Genomic DNA, 8,184 nt, shown 5'->3' with positions numbered 1-8,184 from the left:
AGGGGTCTGCATGGCCTTGGCCAAGGGGCCCACGTGCTGCCCGATGTGGGCAGAAGGTGATCGACAGGAGCTCCTGGCTCTGGAAGAAGGAAGGACACACAAGGGCCCAGCTCAAGTCCGCCTGTTGGGGGTGGGAAGGGGGCTGGGAACCCCTGGACCCAGGGGGCCCTGAGGTGGGGGTCTGTGCAGGTGCAGGGGCCACGGGGGAGGGATCGGAGCAGGCAGGGCCTCGGGGGGGGGGGTGGCATTATGGTTTAAAACCGCAGCGCCCTGTTGGTCGTACATCTCAAGTACCGAGTCGCTGGGCATGACTGCTGAGCTATTGCAGATTGGATAATTGCAAAAGTCTCGTTACTCTGTGCCTTTCTCTATTTACCAATTGTGAACGTGTGTTATTCTTGTAAGCAGAAAAGATACATATTTTTTTAAAAGTATTGAATATTTTCACATGAGTATAGCAAATATATTGCTGTTAAATTGAGTGAGAAGGAACAGGCAAATTGTGTAAGAAGACTTTTAAAAATACAGTTTAGGGGCGCCTGGTGGCTCAGTCTGTTTAGCGACTGACTCCTGGTTTCCGTTCAGGTCAGGATCTCATGGTTTGTGGGATCGAGCCCCACGTCGGGCTCTGTGCTGACAGGCAGAGCCTGCCTGAGAGTCTCTCTCTCTCCCTCTCTCTGCCCCTCCCCCATAAATAAATGAACAAATAATACAGTTATAAAAAGAAGAACAAACCAAAGAAGAGAAAGCAAAGAGGGGAAGGAAAAGGAGAGTGTGGCATCGTGACACGGTCCAGGCTCGGGTGTGTCCAGGCCGTGAGTGTCCCCCACCGCGAACACCTCCCTTCCCGGGACTGTGGGCCCGGGGCTTTCTGAGCCGACCTCCCCCCGCCACCCGGTCAGTGCTTCACTCCTCTGGGTTTGGAGTTAGCACAGGGGGGCGGGGGGGGAGGCAGCAGTCCTCTGTCGAAGGCTGTAATTACTGTCCTGCTGTTTTTCTTCTTTAAAAATTTTTTTTTACATTTAACATCTTTAAAAAGGGACAGATCCGATGGTGAGTTGGGATTTACTCAAGGGTCAACGAAAGCTAATGATTCCCCCAAGTTCTTTGCTGGAGACCATCGGGTCTACCTGGTTCTGCGTAGGGCCTCGTGAGCACAGTGTAGACGGGCGGGTGTCCTGCACTTCCAGTGTGTGTGTGTGTGTGTGTGTGTCTGTGTGTGTGTGATGTGTATGTGTGTGTGAGCCGCAATGGGCAGCCGGCCCTGTGTGCTGACACCCTGCCAGTGAGCCGGGCACCCAGCTGCCCCAAGACCGGACATTCCCCCAGTCCTGCCCCCAGGGGAGTCCTTACGGAAAGTTAACTGAAGGAGTTCAGGACACAGCACCCCAAAGTGGATGCTTGGGTCTATTGATTACTTTGAGCAGCGGATGACGGAGAACCAGCAGGTGCCTGGAGGGGCTTTCTGTGAATGCTCCCCATCTGCCCGCACACAGACCCCCCGGCCCCCCCCTCGGCCCCCCCAACCCCCAAGGAAGCACTTGGTACCAATCCCGTCCCTGGAGTCTGACCCACTGGGAGGATGGACGCTTGGCACAGGCCCCGCCCCACACTGTTACACATGGCCACACCTCCCAAATGCCCCTCCAAGGGCCCACATCCCCTGCAGTCATTACTCTGCCCGGGAGAAGGGGCAGGGGCCTCAGAGCAGCAGTGTTCCCCGTTCAGGAATTCACACACATGATCTCTTGCTGTGTTTGTTTCTTGGGTCCAGCTCTGGAACCCAGGAGGGCAGAGGGGGGGACCCTGGAACCCAGGAGGGCACGGGTGGGGGGGCTTCCTCCCCTACAACCCCCCGAGACCCTGAGACCCCCAGGGAACTGGCCAGCCGCAACTCTAACCCCTTCCCCTTAGGCAGCCTGGCCAGCATCTGTGTACTGGCTCAGGAGCAGGCGTTACTGCCCTGGTAGCGACAGTGGGCCGCTCTCCGTCCTCCAGGTGTCATCCCCCCAGCCCTCCCACCCCCTGCGGCCTTCCTGCTGGAGCAACCCCAAGGCCCCTGATGCAGAAGCAGCTTCCCCGGGGTTCCAGTGGCCCAGTGGCAGGGGTCCGCGGGGACGGGGATCCGTGGGGACAGGGTTCGGGGGACGGGATTCGTGGGGACCAGGGTCCGTGGGGACAGGGGTCGGGGGACGGGATTCGTGGGGACCAGGGTCCGTGGGGACAGGGGTCAGGGGACGGGGGTCCATGGGGACGGGGATCCGCGGGGACGGGGGTCTGTGGGGACGGGGGTCAGGGGACGGGGGTCCGCGGGGACGGGGATCCGTGGGGACAGGGGTCGGGGGACGGGGTCCGTGGGGACAGGGGTCGGGGGACGGGATTCGTGGGGACCAGGGTCCGTGGGGACAGGGGTCAGGGGACAGGGGTCCATGGGGACGGGGATCCGCGGGGACGGGGGTCTGTGGGGACGGGGGTCAGGGGACGGGGGTCCGCGGGGACGGGGATCCGTGGGGACAGGGGTCGGGGGACGGGGTCCGTGGGGACAGGGGTCCGTGGGGACGGGGGTCTGTGGGGACGGGGGTCAGGGGACGGGGGTCCGCGGGTACGGGGATCCGTGGGGACAGGGGTCGGGGGACGGGGTCCGTGGGGACAGGGGTCGGGGGACGGGATTCGTGGGGACCAGGGTCCGTGGGGACAGGGGTCAGGGGACGGGGGTCCATGGGGACGGGGATCCGCGGGGACGGGGGTCTGTGGGGACGGGGGTCAGGGGACGGGGGTCCGCGGGGACGGGGATCCGTGGGGACAGGGGTCGGGGGACGGGGTCCGTGGGGACAGGGGTCCGTGGGGACGGGGGTCTGTGGGGACGGGGGTCCGCGGGGACAGGGGGCGGGCATGCGGTCCAGGGCGCGGGGGTCCACGGGGACAGGCCGTGGGGACAGGTCTGTGGGGACAGGGCTCCGTAGGGACGGGACTCCGCGGGGACGGGGGTCGGGGGTCAATGGGGAGGGGGGGTCCGTGGGGACAGGGGTCCATGGGGACAGGTCCGTGGGGACGGAGGTCGGGGGTCCACGGGGGACGCCCGTGGCTGAGGCGGTTCCAGCTCCATCTTGGGTGATCCTCCTCTGGGCTTGGCTGCGGGCCTTCAGGGAGACAGTCTGCAGGTTCTCTGCACTAACTGCGCCCCAGGCACGACTTGAAGGTCCCCGAGGTGCCACATGATATCACACCTGTCACTGCTCAGGCCTTACTTACCTGTGAGGGCGGGCCAGGCACAGAGAGGTGACGTGACTTAACGTCACAGAGGAGCAGCTGGGGAAGCCGTCCCTGGGTCGGCTGCTTGGGCTCGCCTCTGCTATCCTGTCCCTGATAACAGGTTCTTTAAAAATGCATGTTTAGGGGCGCCTGGGTGGCTCCGTCGGTTAAGCGTCCGACTTCGGCTCAGGTCATGATCTCACAGTCTGTGAGTTCAAGCCCCGCGTCGGGCTCTGAGCTGAGCGCTCAGAGCCTGGAGCCTGCTTCCGATTCTGTGTCTCCCTCTTTCTCTGTCCCTCCCCCACTCATGCTCTGTCTCTCTCCTTCTCTCAAAAATAAATAAACGTAAAAAAACAAAAAAAATAAAAATAAAAAATGCACGTTTAGGGAGCCCTGTGGGGGCTCTGTCAGTTAAGCATCTGACTGTTGGTTTCAGCTCAGGTCACGATCTCACAGTTCATGAGCTCAAGCCCTGCTAGGGTCTGTGCTGACTGGGCAGAGCCTCCCTGGGTTTCTCTCTCTGTCTCTCTCCTTTCTCCACACCCCTCCTCAAAACAAATAAACATTGAAAAATGCATATTTATGAGTTTCTGTGTCCATATTTCAAAAACGTATAGATATAACTATTTAAATATAGAAAGCCTTTTAAAATGACTGTCATTTAAAAAGGAATAAATACCGCCCTTGTTAACTAAGACACAGGAATGACTCAGACGAGACATCAGAAACAAACTGCTTTAAAAATGAAGGATGGGTGGAGGGTGAGGGTGCTTCGTGGCCTTCTTGCCACTGTCTTGGATGATTGCACTCCTACCACCCCCTCGGGAGAAGTGGGGACTAAAAGGTGCTGGCCTTGGGTCTGGTGGCGGCGGAGGGGCGCTGGGTGGTTGGCTGACCCTCCAAGGTGGCCCTCAGTCAGGGACCAGCCTGCAGGGAGGGGCTCGGAGGCAGGGTGGGGCTCACTGTTTCTGTGCCTTCACACTTAGTTTCAGGGTGTGAGGGGTGAACGCTGTTCTAACAAAGGCCGTGTCCCCACCCTTGGCACCTCTGTTTAAGAAAGGTTATTCTGGGGGCGCCTGGGTGGCGCAGTCGGTTGAGCGTCCGACTTCAGCCAGGTCACGATCTCGCGGTCCCTGAGTTCGAGCCCCGCGTCAGGCTCTGGGCTGAAGGCTCAGAGCCTGGAGCCTGTTTCCGATTCTGTGTCTCCCTCTCTCTCTGCCCCTCCCCCGTTCATGCTCTGTCTCTCTCTGTCCCAAAAATAAATAAACATTGAAAAAAAAAAAGGGAAAAAAAAAAAAGGTTATTCTGACATGAGGGCTAACGGTGGAAAGGGGCTCCATCCGGCGACCAGTGGGTGGGGCCCAGTGGGTGGGGTGTGCACCCCAGAGCAGGTGGGGCGTGGAGGGACACCACTACGAGGAAGCATCAGGGGCTGGGGTTCTTCCAGACAGGTTTCATGCTGAAGGCGGGCCAGGCGATCGGACTCACCTGGGGGGCGGTGAGGAGCCTAGTCAGACACGGAGCTGGGGGCTCCCTGAGACTGGGCGACACAGGCCCCACAGGGCCGGCACTAAAGGTCGGACAGTGAGGGTCAGGGCCCCGGAGGAGCCTCCCTGGAGTTTGGTCAAGGGTAGCATTTCTGTCGCCTCACACAGGGCTTGTTAAGTGACCGAGTTCTGACTCAGGTCGCAGAAGCAGGTGTTTTGCCATTTGTGTTGACCCAGAGCCCGCACCTGAGACCCAGAAACTGTGTTCCTGGGGGCTTTACAAGCGAGTGGGAGGTCGAGGAATCATGCTCAGGCTACAGATGGAAATCCAAGGCTCAGAGAGGGTAAGTAACTCTCCTAAAGCCTCACAGCAAATGCACGTCGCGTCTCGATGCGTCAGCAAGCCTTCCAGATTCCTCTTTCCTCCTCGGTTTCTTTCCTGTGAGGCGTTCCCATTCCTACCCCACAGCGAGTTGTAGTGCAAATGATGAGATGGCAAAATTTGCCAAGGGATTTTTTAATCTGAAAAACAGAACAGTACCAGAACAGAAAACACATTTCACATGAATATGTACATGACTATTTATAATGTATATGGTGTACATTATGTTTAATTGCAGGAATGTGAGTCTTTATGTATCATTATGTATGTGTTTGGATGCAGTCGCTGAGGTCATTGTAGGGTTTTTTTATGTGAAAAATAGGAAATAAATTAGAACAAATCAATTATTTGAGTTTGTTGTAAATTCCCTGTCTGTTGCAATGTGTGAACTGTTTATAGTTCACAAAATAGATTTCTTTTTTTATTTTTTAAATTTTTTAAATGCTTATTTATATTTGAGAGAGAGAGAGAGAGCACGAGCAGAAGAGGGGCAGAGGGAGGGGAGACACAGAATCCGAAGGGCTCCAGGCTCTGAGCTGTCAGCACAGAGCCTGATGTGGGGCTTGGAACTCACGAACCGTGAGATCATGACCTGAGCCGAGGTCAGATGCTTAACCGACTGAGCTACCCAGGCCCCCCTCACAAAGTAGATTTCTTAAAAAATCAAAAGAGCAAATACTTTTGAACACCTTGCATACATAATTCATAGCAGATATATAACACACGTGGTCCATACACGGTGTGTGACATATACAAATCTATGGTAACAACTTCTATAACTATATAAAGCAAAATGGAGTCTCCTCACTCTGCCCCCAGGCTTACTCCCCACGCATGACAAGCATGCATTTTGGTGAAACTCCCAGGTCTTGTTTTTTCTAAGTAGAGCTAGATTTCTAATCCAGGGCAATGGGCTTCAAATGCTGCGTTCCTTCCATTAAATGAGATAATGTGTATAAAATACAACCGCGTGCCTCGTGTGCAGTAAGCACTCAGTAAATAGTAGCTGCAGTTTCCAGCATTATTTCTATCTGTGCTGTTGAGCTGAGAGAATGAGTAGATCGATTGGCGAATATTTATTTGGCCCACAGTTTGTTCTTGGCACTGTGCTAGGAATGCACACGTGTGAGGGGTACCTGAGAAGCTCCGGAGAAGGTGTGATGGGTATAGAACGTTGTGTGGCTCTGTACCCACAGTGAAGGATCTGGAGCTCAGGCCGTTGGACACGGCCTCTGTGGCTCCCAGGCCGTGTGAGGAGTGAGTCCCAGACAGGAAACGCAGCTCACCTCCCTGGGAACTGTGGTCTCCAAGTCGGGAGGCGAGGGGGGGGGGGCCATGCACGCTCTCCTGAGGCAGTTGCTTTAGTTTTCAAGTAATTTTGCTAGAAAGTTCTATGTGGTACCATAGGCCATACTTTCATTTGAAATTAATTTTGCTGGGGTAAAATCTCACTAAGTGGAGCCTTCAGGCAGAGATGGCAGACTCGACCTTTAATAAGTAAAAAGTGTTTCTCCACTAGTGAATTTTCAGGGGCTCTAGGAGCCAGCAAGGGCAATTCAGGCTAAAGTAGCTTCCTCCCAAGGGCGGTGGGGCTCATGGAAAGCTTTTTAACCATGGCTTTCTGGACACAGAAACAAATTCTTATGTGTAAGGTTGTCTTTGTGACACTGAATTGTGTGCAGTGCACCACGTGTGAAGTTTAATTGCATGAGTTAATTTTATAAAAATCATAAATGAGTGACTAAGTGATGGCAGGTCAGAGGCCTAGAGCACGTGGGGAGTGCTTCTCAGATTCCCAGAGGCCAGGGGCACCTGGGGGGCTTAGTCAGTTAGGCGTCAGACTCTTGGTTTGGCTCAGGTCATGATCTCTTGGTTTTGTGGGTTTGAGCCCCACATTGGGCTCTGTGCTGACAATGTGGAGCCTGCTTGGGGATTCTCTCTCTCTCTCTCTCTCTCTACTCCTCCCTTGCTCACACTGTCTCTGTCTCTCTCAAAAATAAATAAAACTTTTTAAAAAGTATATAAAAAAAAGAATTCCAGAACCCAGAGGCCCCAAACAGGCTTCTCTCTGTTCCCGCCCGCATCAGGCGCATGCTGGGGGCTGCTGCGTTTCACCTCCTCCGGTCCTAGATGTCCTTTCCCGCCGTGCTCTCCTAGAAATGACACGAATGCTGTTTAAAATAAACTGGAATTTAGCATTTTTTATTTAGTAAGTCTGGCCTTCTTTTCCAGACTGTCCTGGATTCGCAGGGGGTTACGGCTTAACTTAGAGTGAAGATTTTCAAAGCAAAGAAATGTGGCTATACCGCGGAAAGGAAGCCCCTGGTCTGAGCACAGGCCCCTCTTGCATGAATAAAAGGATCTGGGTTATTTGTTGAAGTGTTCTGACTTGGTTTTCCACGTTTTGTTTGTAGTGTCCTTGAAAGGACTGTGTTTGGATCCTGGCTTTGTTTTGTAACCTCTGCTGTGTGGTGTTTGACTTTTATCAGTGTGTGTGCTTGGAGTCTGTTTATTTTGACAGGACCCCATGGGACCTGGGGTATAGACTCGCAGTGTGTTCACAGTTCATACCATAAGCATTGCCACATTGTCTATGCATATTGCATTCTTCAGCCTTTCCAGTCCAAAGGCCGAGCTGGTTGGACCTGGCTTGAAGAAGCGTGTGTGTGTGTGTGTGTGTGTGTGTGTGTAAAATTTTAACATTCTTATTTAGTCAAGGAAGCAGGAGTTCCTAAATTTGATACCTACTGGTTATTCTGTACTGTCCTCTTGTTTTCCATGATGGAAATATTTGCGTGTGGTGGCTCCAGAGATCTTTCGGGGTGGGGGTGGGTAGGTGCGAGTCTGTGTGTGTGACTATTTATCTCATGATCCTCGAGACTGATGGAGTATGTGAGGATTTCTGGGTTACCAGATGGTCTTGCTTTCCAGGTAGCTGGCTGCTATTTAAAATTTGGCTTATGCTGCTCAGCAACAGGGCCCCTTCAACACTAACCCTAACCCTTACCCCAACCCTAACATTAAACCTAACTCTTACCCCAACCCTACACCTAACCCTAACAC

This window comes from Leopardus geoffroyi, chromosome B1, assembly GCF_018350155.1.
Source record: "Leopardus geoffroyi isolate Oge1 chromosome B1, O.geoffroyi_Oge1_pat1.0, whole genome shotgun sequence".
NCBI classification, from domain to species: Eukaryota; Metazoa; Chordata; class Mammalia; order Carnivora; family Felidae; genus Leopardus; species Leopardus geoffroyi.
The sequence above is the reverse complement of the archived record's forward strand: the minus strand, read 5'-3'. Positions refer to the sequence as shown.